Raw genomic sequence first — 18637 nt, forward strand, 5'->3', positions numbered from 1 at the left:
ATATATATATATATATATATATATATATAATGTAAAGTCCCTCATGCTAGAAGAACTGTGTTTGAATATTGACTGAGACGTTTTCTGCATTTTTGCATACTTCTCACTGTTCAAAAGAAACGCTATACAATTTCAAAATGGGATTGGTTCGTTGAAACTATGGTGCTGGACAAACATCGGCCGTATTTAAAAAAAAAAGAGAGAGAAATTGCCTAGCCCATAAAAACGTAAATATCATTAAATATCACCTGAAATTAACCCCCTGCTTGGATTACTTTCTAAATTGCTGCTTAACATTTTTGCCTATTTTAAAGAGTAAGTTTTGGTGTTTGGATATTTTCTTTTTACATTTTTTTAATGACTTTGTATAAATTTCACCTCTTTTTTTGAAAGTAGGGGGGGCTACTTTTTTTTCAGAAGTAATTATTCTTCCATCCCACTTCCATCATCCCAATCACCACTACCACCATTTCTTCACCATCATCATTACCAACCACTTCTCCCCCATTTTTATTTTTTGAAAGGCAAGCTGGGGTTAAGGCAGACCCCTAATAGGGATGGCAGTTGACAGGAGCAGGGGGGGACAAGGTCTCCACCTCTGCCCTGTCTCAAAATCCAGACCTCCATTCCCCCATGGGTTTGGATTTTAACCTCCATCCCCGTTTCATGTCCTCCATCCCCGGTCCAAACGGGGTGAGGCAGGGTGTGACCCCGTTTCCCCTCGGTCCATTGCCATCCTTAAGAAGCATTGGGGACAGGGTGAGGATCAGGACGGGAGAAAACGTAAGTCCATCCCCGCATGGGTTTTGATTTTAACCTTCATCCCCGCCTCCATTCCTGTTTCATGTCCTCCATCCCCGGTCCAAATGGGGTGAGGTAGGGCGGGGCCCCATTTTTGCTGGGTCCACTGCCATCCCTAACCCCTATCAGTTATACAACTATATCATATACCTTTGGGTTTTGAACATACAATCCCAACACAAGGACATGCACTAGTTGCTCCTGCCAGACAAGCGGAGCCTCCCGCTTCTCCACTATTACCACCACTATCATCACTATTACCACCACCACTACCATTATCAGCGTCTATAGTCACCATCATCACTCCTCGCATCTTCTTTTCTTCTTTATTATAATTTAAATTATGATGATCCAGCATTCACTTAATTAAAAGTAAAAACAAGATTCTTCTTTATAAAATGTTCTTAAATTTAGATTTGTAAGATAAAAATAGATCCAAACAGAGCCTAATTGTTTTCATTTTTTTTTAAAAAATTGTGTTTCTTTCATAAAGGTCAAGAAAGAAACTCTGCTGAGTTCAACACTTGCAATGGAATCAATTTATGTATAAAATCACGAGTCTCCTAATATTGCTCCCCAATTTTCCAAACCTGCTGGAACTGTGATTACTAGTATCACTGTCAGGCCTGAATGTAGGGATGGACTCTTCTTCTTTTCATGCATCTTCTTGCAGATGCTCGGAACGCTCGGGCAGTAGTCTTAAAGAGGGTCAACGGTCCAAAGCCATCCAAAACCAGGCAGTCAATGGGTCCAAAATGATTCCAAAGGTCCAAAACCATCCAAAAAACAGGCTGGTCAATAGTCTGAGAAGCGTCAAAGTTTTGGGTCAATGACGATTGGCCTTTGAAACATTGTTTGACCACTATGGTTGGGTTCTGCAAAATGTTGGACTATTGTGATCATGGTCAAAGGCAGCTCATGATGACCTGGTCAAGGTCCAAAATAACCAGGGTTTGATAAGATCCTTAGCCATCTTAACACAGTTTCAAAAAAAAAAAAAATGGATAATCCAAAGAAACTCGACATTGGCTGGCCTCCTGTTGGTGAAACCCTTGAGGTCCCCCTCCCCACTGGGAAGTACACCCAGCTTCACCATCCGTGGGTTTCAAACTTATGATGTTCTGTCAACTTGCTGACATTCACAAGTTCCCCCTACCAGATGAGCAGACCAAGTCAGAATTACAAATTTCAATCCTAATCTATCTATGAGGGCATCACCCTCTAAACTGACCCAGCTGCAATCACATTGCACAGTTTGAATGTGCCGCTGTACTTGACCGCCCTCCATCTTTGGGAGTACAGCTGAGGGCACACTAAAGTGTGCAATGTAGTTGTACTTTATGATCAATATGGGAGTAAAAAATTTTTAAAAAGTAATGTTTCCCTTCAAAAAATTGATTCTAAAAGCCAAAAACAGGTAATGAGGCTAAAAGTGCCAAGTGTATCCGCATGCTTTGTGGCACATATAACCATGGACTCAATGGCAACACTTATATTTTATATAGGTTTCATTAACACCAATGTCTTCATGGCGAGTCTCTAGCTCCCTGGATGTATAGCTGAGTCGGAGATCAATCCATATTTGACCGTAGATTTTAGGAGTCCGTGAATCTTGAGTTGTTCGCCCAGTCAAGCGTTGATCTACATACATAACAGAAAAGGCTAGCATAAACAATCACTATTTAACCTCACTAAAACTATGCCATTGATCGAGGGTGGTGTATCTTCGTCCCCGATGATTCACTGAATCCCACGTCTGTGTTCGGGGGTCTCAAAAAGCACCACGTATATAAGCACATGGGGCTCGTATTCCCATGTATGTTGACATCACTCAGCATTGGAGTCTGGTGCGGTTGCAAAGACTTAAGTACCCTTTCTTGCTATTCTTGCCATAAAACGACGGTTTGAGAAAATGACAAAAATGTCCTTCATTCAAAAAAGGAAAACAAATGGTTCAAAAAAAGGACAAACATGTCCTTCATCCAGAAAGTCGAGGATGATGTTGACTCTTCAAAGTCTACACAACGAAACGAACATTAGCCGACGATTCGATGGTGATCCGGCGAAACGATGGTGAGTCGACGATCCGATGGTGAGCCGGCGATCCGATGGTCATCCGACGAAATGAACCTGAGCCATCAAAAATGTTTGTTTGAAGTTTTCATCATCATCTTCTTCTTCTTCTTTCTCTATAAAACACTGTAAAATACTCTCTCTCTCTCTCTCTCTCTCTCTCTCTCTCTCTAGAGAAGAAATCAAGGGAGACAAAGAGTTTCCCCTGGAGAAGGCCATGAACATCAACCTCTCACTCTCTCTCTTCTCTTTCTACTTCTGTGCACATCCAGCAGACGATCCTACATTGCTCCATCAAACACCGACTAACCTGCACACTGACTGTAGCATCGTTCAACTTGATGAGTTGTGGAGCCTGATTCATAGTTTTTGCCTTTACATGAGGGGGTTTGGGGGCTCCTCCCAGCGTGGGTAGCATCATTCAACTTGATGAGTTGTGAAGCCTGATTTAAAGTTTTTGCCCTTACAGGAGGGGGTCTGGGGGCTCTCCCCCGGCGCGGGTCCTGGGTTTTCGTAACACCCCTTCCCACGATTTTTCTATTTCTCTTTTTCTGTTTCATTCCCATAATTTTTTCAATGACTCCCCTACAGCAATTTTTAGTATTGTTGAGTCTTCAACGAGCCCCACAACGATTTATAGTGTTGTCCGGTCTTTCAACAACAATTTGTAGTATTGTCGGGCCTTTCTACAGCGATTTATAGTAGTTTTTGGTCTTCAACGAGCCCCACAGCGATTTATAGTGTTATTCAGCCTTTTAACAACGATTTGTAGTGTCTTCCGCAAATCACTATAGCAATTTGTAGTGTTTTGGGGTCTCCAACGAGCCCCACAGCAATTTATAGTGTTGTCTGATCTTTTAACAGTGATGTGTAGTATTATTGGACCTTCCTACAACAATTTATAGTATTTTTGGGTCTCCAACGAGCCCCACAACAATTTATAGTATTATCCGGTCTTTCAACAGTGGTTTATAGTATTATCAAGCCTTCCTACAGCGATTCATAGTATTTTCGGGTCTCCAACGATCCCCACAACGATTTGTAGTGTTATCCGGCCTTTCAACAACGATTTGTAGTGTCTTCCACAAATTATTATAGCGATTTACAATGTTTTTTGGTCTCCAATGAGCCCCACACCGATTTATAGTGTTGTCCAATCTTTTAACAACGATTTATAGTATTATCGGGCCTTCCTACAATGATTTGTAGTGTTTTCAGGTCTCCAATGAGCCTCACAACGATTTATAGTGTTATTCGGTCTTCCAATAGCGATTTGTAGTGTCTTTCACAAATTATTATAGCGATTTACAGTGTTTTTGGGTCTCCAATGAGCCCCACAGCGATTTATAGTGTTGTCCAGTCTTTTAACAGCGATTTGTAGTATTATCGGGCCTTCCTACAACGATTTGTAGTGTTTTCGGTTCTCCAATGAGCCTCACAGCGATTTATAGTGTTATTCGGTTTTCCAATAGCGATTTGTAGTGTCTTTCGCAAATCACTATAGCGATTTATAGTGTTTTTGGGTCTCCATCGAGTCCCACAGTGATTTATAGTGTTGTTGGATCTCACTATAACGATTTGTATTATCTTCCGCAAATCACTATAGCGATTTGTAGTATTATTCAGTAAGCAAATCACTACCCGAATTAGGACTAACTTGTCAGACCATATCTCTCTAACCGGAGGTCATATTCCAAATCCGTAAAAAGTGGTGTCTTCGTTATTAAGTCTAGTTTATTCCTGTTAAATTTTAGCGATTTCTATGGTCATTTCATTCTCTATTTTAACTAAAAACCAGATCCCTAGTATTTTGTGCTATTTGAGTTGCACAACACAGAATAATAGGGGTCTGATTTTTAGTTAAAATGGGGAATGAAATGACAATAGAAATCGCTAAAAATTTACAGAAATAAACTAGACTCAATAACAGAGACACCACTTTTACGGATTTAGAATATGACATCCGGTTAGGGAGATATGACCCTGACAAGTTGGTCCTAATTCGGGTAGTGATTTAGAGCAATTTGCTTACTGAATAACACTACAAATCGCTATAGTGATTTGTGGAAGACACTACAAATCGCTATAGTGAGATCCAACAACACTATAAATTGTTGTGGAGCTCGTTGGAGACTAAAAAACACTACAAATTGCTATAGTGATTTGCGGAAGACACTACAAATCGTTGTTGAAAGGCTGGATAACACTATAAATCGATGTGGGGCTCGTTAGAGACCCGAAAACACTATAAATTGTTGTAGGAAAGTCTAACAATACTACAAATTGTTGTTGGAAGGCCGAATAACACTATAAATCGTTGTGGGCCTCGTTGGAGACCCGAAAATACTACAAATCGCTATAGGAAGGCTCAACAATATTACAAATCATTGTTAGAAGACCGTACAACACTATAAATCGTTGTGGGGCTCGTTGGAGACCCGACAACACTAAAAATCGTTGTATGGGAGTCATTGAAAAAATCATGGGAAAGAAATAGAAAAAGAAAAATAGAAAAATCGTGGGAAGGGGTGTTACGAAAACCTCAAGCAAGAAACAACTAAAGAAAACATGAGCCCCACGATTAAACAAAACACTTTATTGCTCTTTTTCGATAGTTAAAAGAGGGAAAGAAAATAAAAAATTTATACAAGGCCCCAAAAAAATTGGTTTGGCGCTGCCCCCCGAGGCCCCCCCCCCCCCGCCAGAGGCGGCCCCCCTGGACCCCCGCCCGTTGACCGCGCAATGGGACCCGCGCCGAGGGAGAGCCCCTGGACCTCCCTCCTGTAAGGGCAAAAACTCTAAATCAGGTTCCACAACTCATCAAGTTGAATGATGCTACCCGCGCTGGGAGGAGCCCCCAAACCCCCTTTTGTAAGGGCAAAAACTATGAATCAAGCTTCACAACTCATCAAGTTGAATGATGCTACCCACGCTGGGAGGAGCTCTCAAACCCCCTCCTGTAAGGAAAAAAACTATGAATCAGGCTCCACAACTCATCAAGTTGAACGATGCTACTCACGCTGGGAGGAGCCCCCAAACCCTTCTCCTATAAGGGAAAAAACTCTGAATCAGACTCCACAACTCATCAAGTTGAATGATGCTATCCACGCTGGGAGGAGCCCCCAAACCCTCCTCCTGTAAGGGAAAAAACTCTGAATCAAGCTCCACAACTCATCAAATTGAATTATGCTACCCACGCTAGGAGGAGTCCTCAAACCCCCCTTCTTTAAGGGTAAAAACTCTGAATTAGGCTCCACAACTCTTCAAGTTGAATGATGCTACCCACGCTGGGAGGAGCCCTCAGACCCCTCTCCTGTAAGGGTAAAAACTCTGAATCAGGATCCACAACTCATTTAGTTGAATGATGCTACCCACGCTGGGAGGAGCCCTCAAACCCTCCTCCTGTAAGGGTAAAAACTCTGAATCAAGCTTCACAATAGTCAATGTGCAGGTCAGTCGGTGCTTGATGGAACAATGTAGGATCTTCTGCTGGATGTGCACAGAAGCAGAAAGAGAAGGGAGAGAGAGAGTGAGAGGGTTGATGTTCATGGCCTCCTCAAGGGGAGATTTCTTTCTCGGATAATCCTGCAGTGCAAAGACTGGGTCTTAAATAATCATCTTCGGGACACTTAAGTCTTTACAACCACTTCTTTTCTAGAATCGTCATTTTTTTTTACACCAATGAAGGAGAGGGTACTTAAGTCTTTGCAATCACATCAAACTCCAACGCTAATTAATGCTGACAAACATGGGGATACAAAACGCACATGCTTAAATACGTGGTGCTCATTGGGACCCCCGAACACAAGATGTAGCTAACTACCCTCTTTGGGGGAGAACATATAACCTGCTTCGATCGAATTGGTTACTTTGTATGCATTATATCCTGCAGTGTAACTTTTTTTATGTGTATGTATTCTTCTTTTGCAAGTGCATTTCTCTCTCTAGCCATTCAGGTTATTAGTATGTACCACTTAAGGCAACAACAAGGAGACCATTATTTTTTAATTATTTGAGCAATTACCTGAACGTGTAAAAAGGTTGGCGTCTTTGGTTGATGCAGATCCCAACAGATAAAAGTGTCATCCATCTTAAAATGATCATTGCGTATGCATGAGATAGATTTTTATTAAAGGAAAATTATATGCGATAACTACATCGTGGCCTTTTTGTTAAAGGAAGTTTTGGCCATACCTAGTTTACAAGATAAGATAACAACAGGTTAGCTATTCATGGTTTACAAGATGTTTTACAAGATAAGATATCAACAAGTAGATAATCATTTGGTTGTTCAGCTAACTGACCACAAGATTTCTGGAGGCTTTATTGTATTTGACTGTTCAGCTGACTGACCACGAGATATGTAGAGGCTTTATCGTATTTGGTTGTTCAGCCAACTAACTACGAGATATGTAGAGGCTTTATCATGTGATAACAATCAAATGACTGTTCAGTTACATTTGTAAAGAATGAAGATAATGAATTTGAGGAGCCTTTACATTTGTTGATTTCTTGGAAGAGGTAATTGGGAAACGCTAAACATTATCCGTGATCCTCTAAGTGTAACTCTGCAGAGTTACCACTTATCTTAACATGCCCCTGCAAGCTTAATGTGGGGGAACGCATGTTGAGCTTGTCCCGAAAGTCTCGAATCTTGAGTGTAGATAATGGTTTGGTGAGCCCATCAGCTAGTTGATCGTTAGAGGAAATGAACTGAATTTGGAAATTGCCCGTGCAGATGTGATCTCGAACAAAATGAAAATCAATCTCAACATGTTTTGTGCAAACATGAAACATAAGATTAGCTACTAAAAATAATGCCCCAATATTATCATACCACAAAACAGGCGGAGTGCGCAGATGAACTCCAAGTTCCATGAGTAAAGACTTTAACCATAACAAGTCAGAAGCCACACAGGCAAGAGACTTATACTTGGCTTTGGTGCTGGATCGGGCAACAGTGAGTTGTTTGCAGGAGGACCAAGAGATAACATTATTGCCTAGAAAGACAACAAAACCCCCGATGGATTTGCGATCATCGGGGCACCCTGCCCAATCGACATCAAATTATACACTGAGTGCGAAAGAGAAAAATGGACAAAGAAGTAAACCATATTCAAATGTATCCTTCAGGTAGTGAAGAATGCGCTTGACGGTGGTCCAATGAGTCTCATTGGGATGATGCATGAACTGACAAACTTTGTTGATTGCGAACGCAATATTCAGGCAAGTGAGAGACAAGTATTGCAGGCCTCCTACAATACTGTGATACAACGTTGCATCCGAAAAAAATGTAGTGCGCGCTGTGGTGAGCTTAAGAGACACACTCATCGGGGTGGTCACAGGCTTGGCATCAACCATAGAGGCTTTCTTGAGAATAGTGAGAATGTAAAGACGCTAAGACAGATGCACTGTGTGGTTAAGGTAGTGAACCTCTATACCTAGAAAGTAGCTTAAACACCCAAGATCTTTGATGGAAAAGGTAGACCCGAGATTGGTGATGACGCGGGTGATGGCTTCTAAAGAATTACCTGTGATGATGAGATCATCTACATAGACCAGTAAAAAGATAAGCAAATGATGATCTTTATAAATGAAAAGCGAGGTATCAGACTGGGATACGACAAATCCATGAGAAAGTAAGTACGTGCTCAAGTGTTAGTACTATGCCCAGAAGGCTTACTTGAGTCCATAGATAGCATGATCAAGTTTGCAGACATGATTGAGAAACTTAACATCGACGAACCTGGGAGGCTGTCTCATGTACACATCTTCATCGAGATATTCATTAAGAAAAATATTGTTAAAGTCGAGCTGACACATAACCCAGTTAGAAGAGACAACAAGAGAGAGAATAACCTGAATAGTAGTAGACTTAATGACGGGACTGAAAGTCTCAAAGAAATTGATGCTTTTTTCCTGATAAAAGCCATTGGCCACAAGACAAGCTTTATAGCAAGCGAAGGCGCCATCAGAGTACCTTTTGATGCGATAAACTCATTTGTAGCCAACAATATTAAAGTGAGATTGCAGGTGGACCAAGTGTCAGGTGCGGTTGCACATAAGAGCATCATATTCAGCGGTCATAGCCTATTGCCACTGCGGAAGTTGAGACACATGTTTAAAGGTGGAAGGTTCGGGTTTGAGAAGGGTGGCGTGAAGACCAGTAAGCATAGAGGGATAGAGAAAGGTCGTGAACGATTTGGATTTTAAGGAACCAGTCATAGACCGTATGACCATGGGATGAGAATGATCAGAAAGACGGTGAATGCTTGGACTAGATGTAGGAACAAAAGGATCTGTATGAGACGTTGGTGAAGCAAGACTAGATGAGAAGGAATCAAGAGATATCGAGAGAGCGAGGGGCAGGTAGGGAATGGTTGAGGATCAGAGGACGATGAATAGAGCAAAGAAGGTGAATCAAGCCTAGTGTTCACAACAAGTACAAGAGACACAGAAGATGGGTTAGGGTCAAACTCAGGTGACTGACACAGAGATGGTGAAGACAAGGAAGGAGACACTACAGATGAGGAGATGTCAGGTGCAACTGATAGGGAAATGCCCCACTGAAGTAAGTTTGAGGATGATAGGAGAGGTGATGTCGATGTGTCCCAAGAACTGTAGGAAGATGACTCATCAAAATAGACATGTCGAGATATATACTAATAAGAGCATCATATCTTCTACCATGGACTGACGCCACTTGGGATCCTTATATGCTTGTTTAAAGCTAATAGGTTCACTTTCTTAGACCAACTGACTAATCAAACCAAAACCAAAATGATAGGAAGATGTGTTGACATTTCTTGGTTTTAGAGTCCCATCTTGAGACCTAATCACCATTGGGTGAGTTTGGCCATGAAGGGGCTGAACAGGAACCTCTATCGAAAGACAATTATCAGTTATAAGGTCATGAGAGGACTCAGTGGGCTGTTCTTCATTTTCTAAAAAATCCTCATCTTGATTTTGCTCATTGTAATATGTGCCTTCATCATGAACATGCTTTTGATGGAAGGACTGAAGGTCGAATTAGGGAGGACGTAAAATGACTGGTTGACTATCATTCCTAGTCGAATCCTCTAGATTATCAATTTTAATCCATCCTTGTTAGAAACTTTCATGTTGATGGGTTCTAAGTTGCGACTCACTTTTCAACCACTTTGATACTTCTTCACTGGCCATTGGAGTTTGAGTCCGGGTGTACAAAAAGTTTCATCAAATCTCACATGTCAAGATATATAGACTTTTTTCAAAATAGGGTCAAAACACACAAAACCTTTATAAGAAGGATCGATTTCGATAAAGAGACATGCTCTTGACTTAAGACTCAACTTACACTCGTTGTAGGGAACAAGATAGGGATAGCATGTGCTTCCAAAAAATTTTATATGATCATAACTAGGACGTCTAACAAGTAACAATTCATATGGTGTCTTTTATCGTTATTAGGATTTGGCAAACGGTTGATCAAATGAATAACATATCGGAAAGCATCAACCCAAAAGTCAAATTTCAAAGAGGCATAAAACAATATGCATAAGCCACTTTCTGTAACATGCCTATGTTTTCTCTCGACTACACAATTTTGTTGCAGAGTATGTGGGCAAGACAACCATCTTCTAATTCTAGAATGGTTCAAAAATGCATTAAATTCCTTATTAACAAACTCACCTCCTCTGTCACTATGAAAAACTTTGATAAAGTATCCCACTTGCTTTTCAACTATATATTTTGAAATTTTGAAGACAATTGTATGCATTGGATTTCTTAACTAACAGAAAGAGCCAAGATAACCTTGAAAAACCATCAACCATTAAGAAATAGTACTTATACCCTTCTCTTGATGTGACTGGAGCATGTTCCCAAAGATCGGCATGTATGACCTGTAAAGGAGCTTTATAAACATGTTCAGCTCTATCAAAAGAGATTTTATGCATTTTTCAACCATGCTTGTAGAGCATAAACCATCATCACCATTATCAAAATAATTTAAATAATTATTGTACTTCAAAAGAGATAAAGTTTTGTGTCCCAGATGACCAAGCCTAGCATTCCATACTTTAGAAGAATAAACTTTGTTGCCTATGCCATGTTCATATGATGAGTATTGACTTTGCGAATTTTCCAAGTGTACATCCCTCTTTAGTAGGATTACTTTTAATTATTTTCGCTTTTTGTGAATCCTTCACACAAAAACCATGAGAATTAAACTCAAAAAAGCATTTGTGATCTCTGGCAAACTTAGAAACTGAGATTAGATTTTTTTTAACACTGGGAACATGTAACACATTCTTCAAAACCAAACTATCATTCTTAGACGATAAGAAAACATTACTGATTCAAAAAATGGGCACACTGTCGCCGTTGGCCACCATTATTCCATCTGTTCCATGATAGCTCTCTTTGTTGGTTATGTTGCTATCATCAACAGTCACATGGTGCAACGCCACAATATCGAGGTACCAATTTGAATATGCCTCATTGTTGAGAGTCATGGCTACAAAAGCTTTAGGGATGTTATAACATTGTCGGGCTGTGTGGTTTCTCCTTCCACAGAATTGACAAATAATTTTAGGCTCACTTTGATTTTCACTATTAGCCATGTCCTACTAACCACTTTCATTTTGATTGAAATTTTGATTTCCATGTCCAAAAATTTTATTTTGTCTATGATTGTGATAAAAATTTCCACGGCCTCTTTATCTTTAGATTAAGAAAGTCATGATTGAATTTTGGTTATTGACAGAATGCTTAGGACCTAAGATATAAAGTCTCTTTTATTGGTTTAATAGCATTTCATAAATATCGACAAAACATGGAAGAGGAGTCATGGTTGTAATGATAGTTACAAAACTCTCATATTTTGATGATAAACCATTGAGAGTATAACTAACAGGATCATTTCCTGGCACTTTTTCATTGACAAAACTTAGTGAGTCTTCCAAGAACTTTATTTCATTCAGATAGTCAGACATGGACTTATCATTTTTCTTAATATTTTGCAAATCTCTTTTGAGTCACAAGATTCACAAACTTGAGTGTGAAGCATATGCATGTTCTAGGGCAATCCATGCCTCTTGTGCAATGAGAATGCAAATAATTTGAGAAAGTACAGATTTGCTTACCGTTGCTTTGATCCAACTTAGAGCAAGTTGATATGTTGTCTTCCATGCAACATACTCCAAATTTGGAGATTGAGATGAGTATGTACCTTGAACAAACTGCGCATGGGCCTAGGACATCCCATAAATGTATTTTATCAGATCCTAATAATACATCACTGATTCAATCTGTGACTTCCACAAGAGGTAGTTGTTATGATTGAGCTTGATAGAAACTAAACTTGAAAAGGTGTTTCATTGAATAACCTGGTTTGAAACCACCAACTCTGATAAGGCAAAGGTGGAAGCGAGGGTGTGAGATGTCATTGGCTCTGATACCATGTAAAGGTGCACTCGATTTTATATGACTAACTGAAAGGTTCAAGACACATACACAATGAAAAAAGCAAGAAAATATATAACAAGAAAAATGTTTTTACGTGATTCGACTAAGCCTACATCCATGATCTCCTTTTCTCTCGTGCAAATCATAAGAGGGAGTTCCCTTAATATGTAAGCCTTTACAGAGATCAAGATACCAGGATAGAGTTTGCCTGGTTGACGAGTTTATCAGACCATAATCTTAGGGATTGGAGATTACAAGGGATACATCGATTATCTTTATTTCCAACAAAATAAGTCGACTTGCTCTTCTTATCTACTACTGACTCTATCCTTTTATTAGAAGTCGCTAGACCATTTGCTGACATTGAACAATTTGCTGATATCAACTTTGGATCCAATTGGTGGAATGTGGATCCATTTGGATCATTTGGATGCTGACATTGATTTTTCACAAGAAGAGGGTCAAGTCTGAGGTGCCTTTGCTTTGTGGAGTCCACATTGTTTCACAACCCTGCTCATGTCCTTGATGGAATTGGAAAGGCAGAGAGAGTTTTCTAATAAGTAAAATCACTATTCCAAGAGTCTAATAGATGCCTTTCTGAGGTATGGGTTTACAAAAAGCTGAGAATGGTTATTCTTCATTCTTTCTGCTGCCTATATTTCAGAGATAAGTCTGGGCTAAAAATGATTCATTTTAAAGAATGAATGCACAAGCATGTGCTTTAGCCATTTCACTTGGACATGGTCTTCATTTCAGTGGGATCTCATTAATTGTTTGGAATTACAATTGAAACACTGATATAGTTTACTCAAAACACTTATGCATTGATACGATGTTCACAAGCCTTAAGCGTTTGCTAGGATAACTAAGAGAGAAAGAGAGAGCATTGATTGCTTGCCTATTATCTATGTGCGTGTTGTTGTTGTTCTATTTTTCTGCGAGTACATTTCTCTATCTAACCATTAAGGTTTTTCTACAAGTACCATTATCATAAATTATTGAAAAATTTACAAAAACATGCCTAACTTTAAAATATTACAAATACACATCTAACTTTTAATAATTGCTTTGTTAACTAGGAGCATATTTGTAATATTTCAAAAGGTAGGCATGTTTGTAAATTTTTTGTAAATTATTTGAGCACTTTATCTAAACGTACATGGAAGAGATTGGTGTGTTTTGGTTGAAGATCCTAAATATGGCGCATTGTTTGTCAGCAGTGCGTTAAGTTTAATGCCATGATAAATTGATAATACATACAACAATGCGAGTATACCACCTAAACATAATGTGGCCATTCCATAAATAAAATACCTTAAGTCTTCTTTGGCTTAAAAGAGAAAAATCTCCACCTCACAGATAGTTTAGGGTATCAAACCATCTCTCAAACCCACCATTTGCACTGGGTGGTTAGGCTTCAAATTTTTCTTCTTCTATCTAACATCCGAGAATGGAAAAATACACAACCATAGTTTGTAGAGGTTTCTTCCTTGTACAATTCTCTCCTATCACTACAAGAAAAAGGTTAATTAGCGATGGAAATTTGCGACGGTTTTTTTCTGTCGCCAATTTGCGATGGATTAGCTAGAGAAAACTATCTGATGCTATTTTGTCGCTACTTAGTGACAAAATTTATCCGTCGCTAGTTACCGACGAAATTTTTCCATCGCTAATCCGTCGATAAATAGTGACGAATTAGCGATGACAAACTAATCGCCTCAGAATCTGTCATAACTTAACGACAGATTAGAGACAAAAGGCATCCGTCGCTACAAAAGTCATTACTTAGCGATGGAGTTGGCGACGACATACGTCCGTCGCTAATCCGTCGCTATTTTTTTATATAAGTCGTGACATTCTCTCTCCTCTCTCTCTGATTTTCCCCAAAACCAAACCCTAGTCCACCACGTTCAGCTCCAGCCAACAAACCCCAGCTCCGTCGTCTCCCTCTTTGTTAGCCGCTGACGACGTGCTACCAGCGACCACCATCGCCCTTCTCAGCAGGCACCGCTGACCCTGAGTACTCCCCTCTGCTCCCGTTCGGCAAACACTACGAGCAGAGCCACCGCCTCTTTCATCGACACACTGGTGACCTCTCGATCATGGTCTTCGTGCTCCCCCCTTTTCGGTGTCATCGTTGCAGTCCCCAGTGCGCCTCACAATCGTTGTTTCCTTTATTCCCCATCTGCAAGCTCCTACAAGCCGGTCCCCCGTGCTAGCCCTACCGCCGTTGTCTTTCCCGGTGTCTCTCAGGTAAACCCTGCGACCTCCTCTCACCTTTTCCCCCTTTCTTTCAGGATCGTCGAAGGATCGGGGTAAGCCCTACCTTACTTGTTTTTCGACAGGGGGTGGCACCCCTTGCCTTGTTTCTTCTTTGGTAGGGGGTCGCCCCCTGCCTCATTTTGTTTTCAGGCAAGGGGTGCCCCCTGCCAAACTGTTTCTTCGGCAGGAGAGTGCCCCCCCTGCGTTGCTTGATTTCTCCGGCAGGAGGTGGCACCCCTTGTTACGACAATGAAGCCATACATGATACTTCAAGTACAAGGTTTTGATGATGAGCAAGTGGAATCAACTGCATTTCAGCTAAGGCTATGAAGAAACTGAAGAATTCGATGAAGAATCTTTGAAGACTAGTGTGCAAATGTTTAATTCATTAAAAGTCTTAGATTCTTGTAAGAGCCTTACTTAGAGTGCATATTTAGGTTGCATTTCACCTTAAAAGTCTTTAGAAAAACTTTTCTAAAAAAAACACTTTTGAAAATCTTTTTAGAAAACTCTCTTCTTAAATTTTCATGTTTATTAGTCAACCAATAGACTTACCAGTCGACTAATCCTTTCGCGCCATATTTTCTAAAAAGTCATTCTTGTCAAATTAGTCGACCGAAGATTTTATCAGTCGACTGGACAGAATGTCTGTTTTCTGGAAAATTAGCAGCAGTCGACTAATGGTTTTATCAGTCGATTGAACAGAACATGTGTTTTCTGAAAATTTAGCAGCAGTCGACTAAAAGGTTTTTCAGTCTACTGATGATATTATCAGTCGACTAACTTTTCTCAAGTTGACTAAGTTTCAAAAGTTCAGATTTTCAAACGGCTCGATTAACAGACCAGTCGACCGACGATAACGGTCAGTCTACTAATAACTAACTATTAGTCGACTAACTGATGTTTCAGTCGACTAATTTTGCCATTTTCCTGAAACTTCAAAAAGGCGTGTCTTTTCATTTTTCAAACATTTTGATCGTTCGAAATGGACCGTTTTGACACCCTTTCATACTCTCAACGTATGAAAAACTTTAACTATAAATATGAGTGCATTTTACACTCAAAAGTACAAGAATTCAATCGATTTGAATCATTTACTTATTGCTTTTCACTCCTATTCATTCAAGTATTTGTTTTCTCACTCACGTGATATTTTCACTTCAGTTTTTCACTCAAATCACTTTGAAAGATAGTAAATTCGTGAGTAGAGTGTTTCAACAACCTCAAAAGCCAATTGCATCTCATTTGCATTCAAAAGGAAGGCTCATATGTTGTATTGTAAGTTGTTATTTCTTTTCTGTAAAAGAAGGACTCCTTGGTGTAAAGGAGTTGTTTGCTTTCAGTAGGGTTGTTACTGAAAGTGGGACCAGTTATGGTCTGTGTGATCTTGTAGTTTACAAGGTTGATAGTGGATAATCTCAAGCGGGTTTTGCTTGGGGACTGGATGTAGGTCGGGATAGACCGAACCAGGATAAAATCTTGTGTTCTTTGTGTGTTTGCTTTGAGATTTGCAAAATCATTCAATATTCCGCAGAAATTTTTAAAAGCACTATTCACCCCCTCTAGTGCTCGTTGCCTCGATCCTAGTGCACTTTCATTTGGTATCAGAGCACAGGTTTGCTATTACTTTGATTTGACCATCATCTAGCATGGCAACTACAACATCTTAGCACAAAGAAGGAAGCTCCTCTGTTCGTCCTCCTCTCTTCGACGGAACAAACTATGGATACTGGAAAGTAAGAATGACAATATTCTTGCAATCCATGGATCTCGATATCTAGAGAGTTGTTTCAGAAAAGTACCAAACTCCATCAACTGATTTCAGCCGATGGACCGATGATGAAAAGAAGACTGCTTCACTGAATGCCAAAGCCATGAATGCATTGTACTGTGGCGTTGACAAGGTAGAGTTCAATCGCATCTCTCAATGCTCTACAACAAATGAAATCTGGCATACTCTTCTCGTGACACACAAAGGTACGTCAAAGGTAGAAGAATCTAATGAAGAAGTCGCCAACATGTGTTTTGTAGCACAAGAAGATTCGGTAAGTCAATTTGACTATGATGAGTTATTTGAAGCATTTAATGATTTATATGCTAAATTTAAGAGTCTTAGTTCTAAAAATAAAGAGTTAAAAACTGAAAATTTAACTCTTGACTCTCAAAATAAAGTGTTACTTCAAGAAATAAAAGATCTCAAGAAGGAAAATTCTTGCCAAGCACTTGAGATAAAAGAAATTGGAGTTAGAACCAATCTCTTACAAAATGAAATATTTAGTCTTAAAGAAAAGTCAAAAGATCTTCTTTCTATAGTGACCAAATTCACAAATGGTCAAGAGAATCTAGAAAAACTTCTTGGTTCTCAAAGATGCTCGGTTAATAAAACTGGATTGGGATATAGCTTCTTTGATACTCAAAATAGACCAAACTATGTGGTGAAAAATCAAAGACATTATTCACAACCTTTTGTTCATAAAACTAAACTTTCTAGTTTTAATAGAAATGCATCTAGAAATGATTATTCTATAAATGTTTATTCTAAATCTTTTTATAAAAAGAATATCTATTATCAAAGGAAACCAAAATCCAAATGGATATGGGTTCCTAAGACTAACTCTCATGGACCCGAAAATAGAAAGGGGTCAAATGCTCTGTTTTCTGATTTTGTTGTAGGTACACAACATAAGGAGCAAATGGATATTGGACAACGGCTGTTCCAAACATATGACTGGAAGGCCGAAGTTATTTTCCACCCTCCAAAATAAGGATGGATGAACCGTCACCTTTGGTGACAATAACAAGGGAAAAGTGATAGGTATTGGTAATATTGGTAATCCAAAATTTTCCTTGATAGAAAATGTTCTTTTAGTAGATCGTTTAATGCATAATTTAATATCTATCAGTCAATTATGTGATAAAGGTTTTCATGTTTCTTTTGAAAATGATTTATGCTTAATTTCTGATTTTCAATCTAAAAAGATCATTTTTAAAGGTAAAAGAAGAAACAATGTGTATGAACTATATCTAGATGAATTACCCTCTTTTAATGAAAAATGTCTTATTGTTTTAAATGAAATTCAATGGTTATGGCACAAGAGACTTGGACATGTTAACTTTAAAATTATTTCAAAATTATCCAAGAATGATCTTGTAAGAGGCCTACCTAGAATACCATATAAAAAGGATCACTTATGTGATGCTTGTCAAAGGGGTAAACAAATTAAGAGTTCTTTTAAAGCAAAAGATATAGTTTCAACAAAACGTCCTCTTGAACTTTTACATTTAGATCTATTTGGACCATCTAGAATTCAAAGTTTAAATGGTAGCAAGTATGCTTTTGTTATAGTAGATGATTATTCTCGGTTTACATGGGTGATTTTTCTAAAAAGCAAAAATGATGCTTTTTCAGAATTTTCTAAACTTTGTAGAAGAATTACAAATGAAAAATCTACATCTATTATTAAAATTCGTAGTGATCATGGTGGTGAATTTGAAAATGAATCTTTTCTAAAGTTTTGTGATTTACATGGTATATCTCACAACTTTGCTTTTCCTAGAGCGGATCCACAAAATGGAGTTGTTGAAAGAAAGAATAGAACTTTGCAAGAATGTGCTAGAACCATGCTTCAAGATAAAAATTTACCAAAATATTTTTGGGCTGAAGCAATTAATACATCATGTTATGTCTTAAATTGTGTTCTTATTCAACCAATTTTACATAAAATATGTTTTGAATTATATTATGATCGTATACCAAAGATCTCATATTTCAAAATTTTTGGTAGTAAATGTTTCTTGTTAAATACCAAAGATAATCTTGATAAGTTTGATTCAAAATCAGATGAATCAATATTTCTTGGATATTCTTTTAGAAGTAAAGCATATCGTATTTTCAATAAAAGAACATCTTGTATTGAAGAATCTTTACATGTTGCATTTGATGAGAATTGTGAGCAGGTTATACCTCTAAGCGAAGAAGAAGAAGCAATACTTCAAGAAGAACCCTTGATAGAAAGTACTTCTCAAGAAAATATTCCTCTTCAACTGGTTTGGA

Source organism: Nuphar pumila, chromosome 2 (genome assembly GCF_984573655.1).
Source record: "Nuphar pumila chromosome 2, dmNupPumi1.hap1.1, whole genome shotgun sequence".
Classification (NCBI taxonomy): Eukaryota; Viridiplantae; Streptophyta; class Magnoliopsida; order Nymphaeales; family Nymphaeaceae; genus Nuphar; species Nuphar pumila.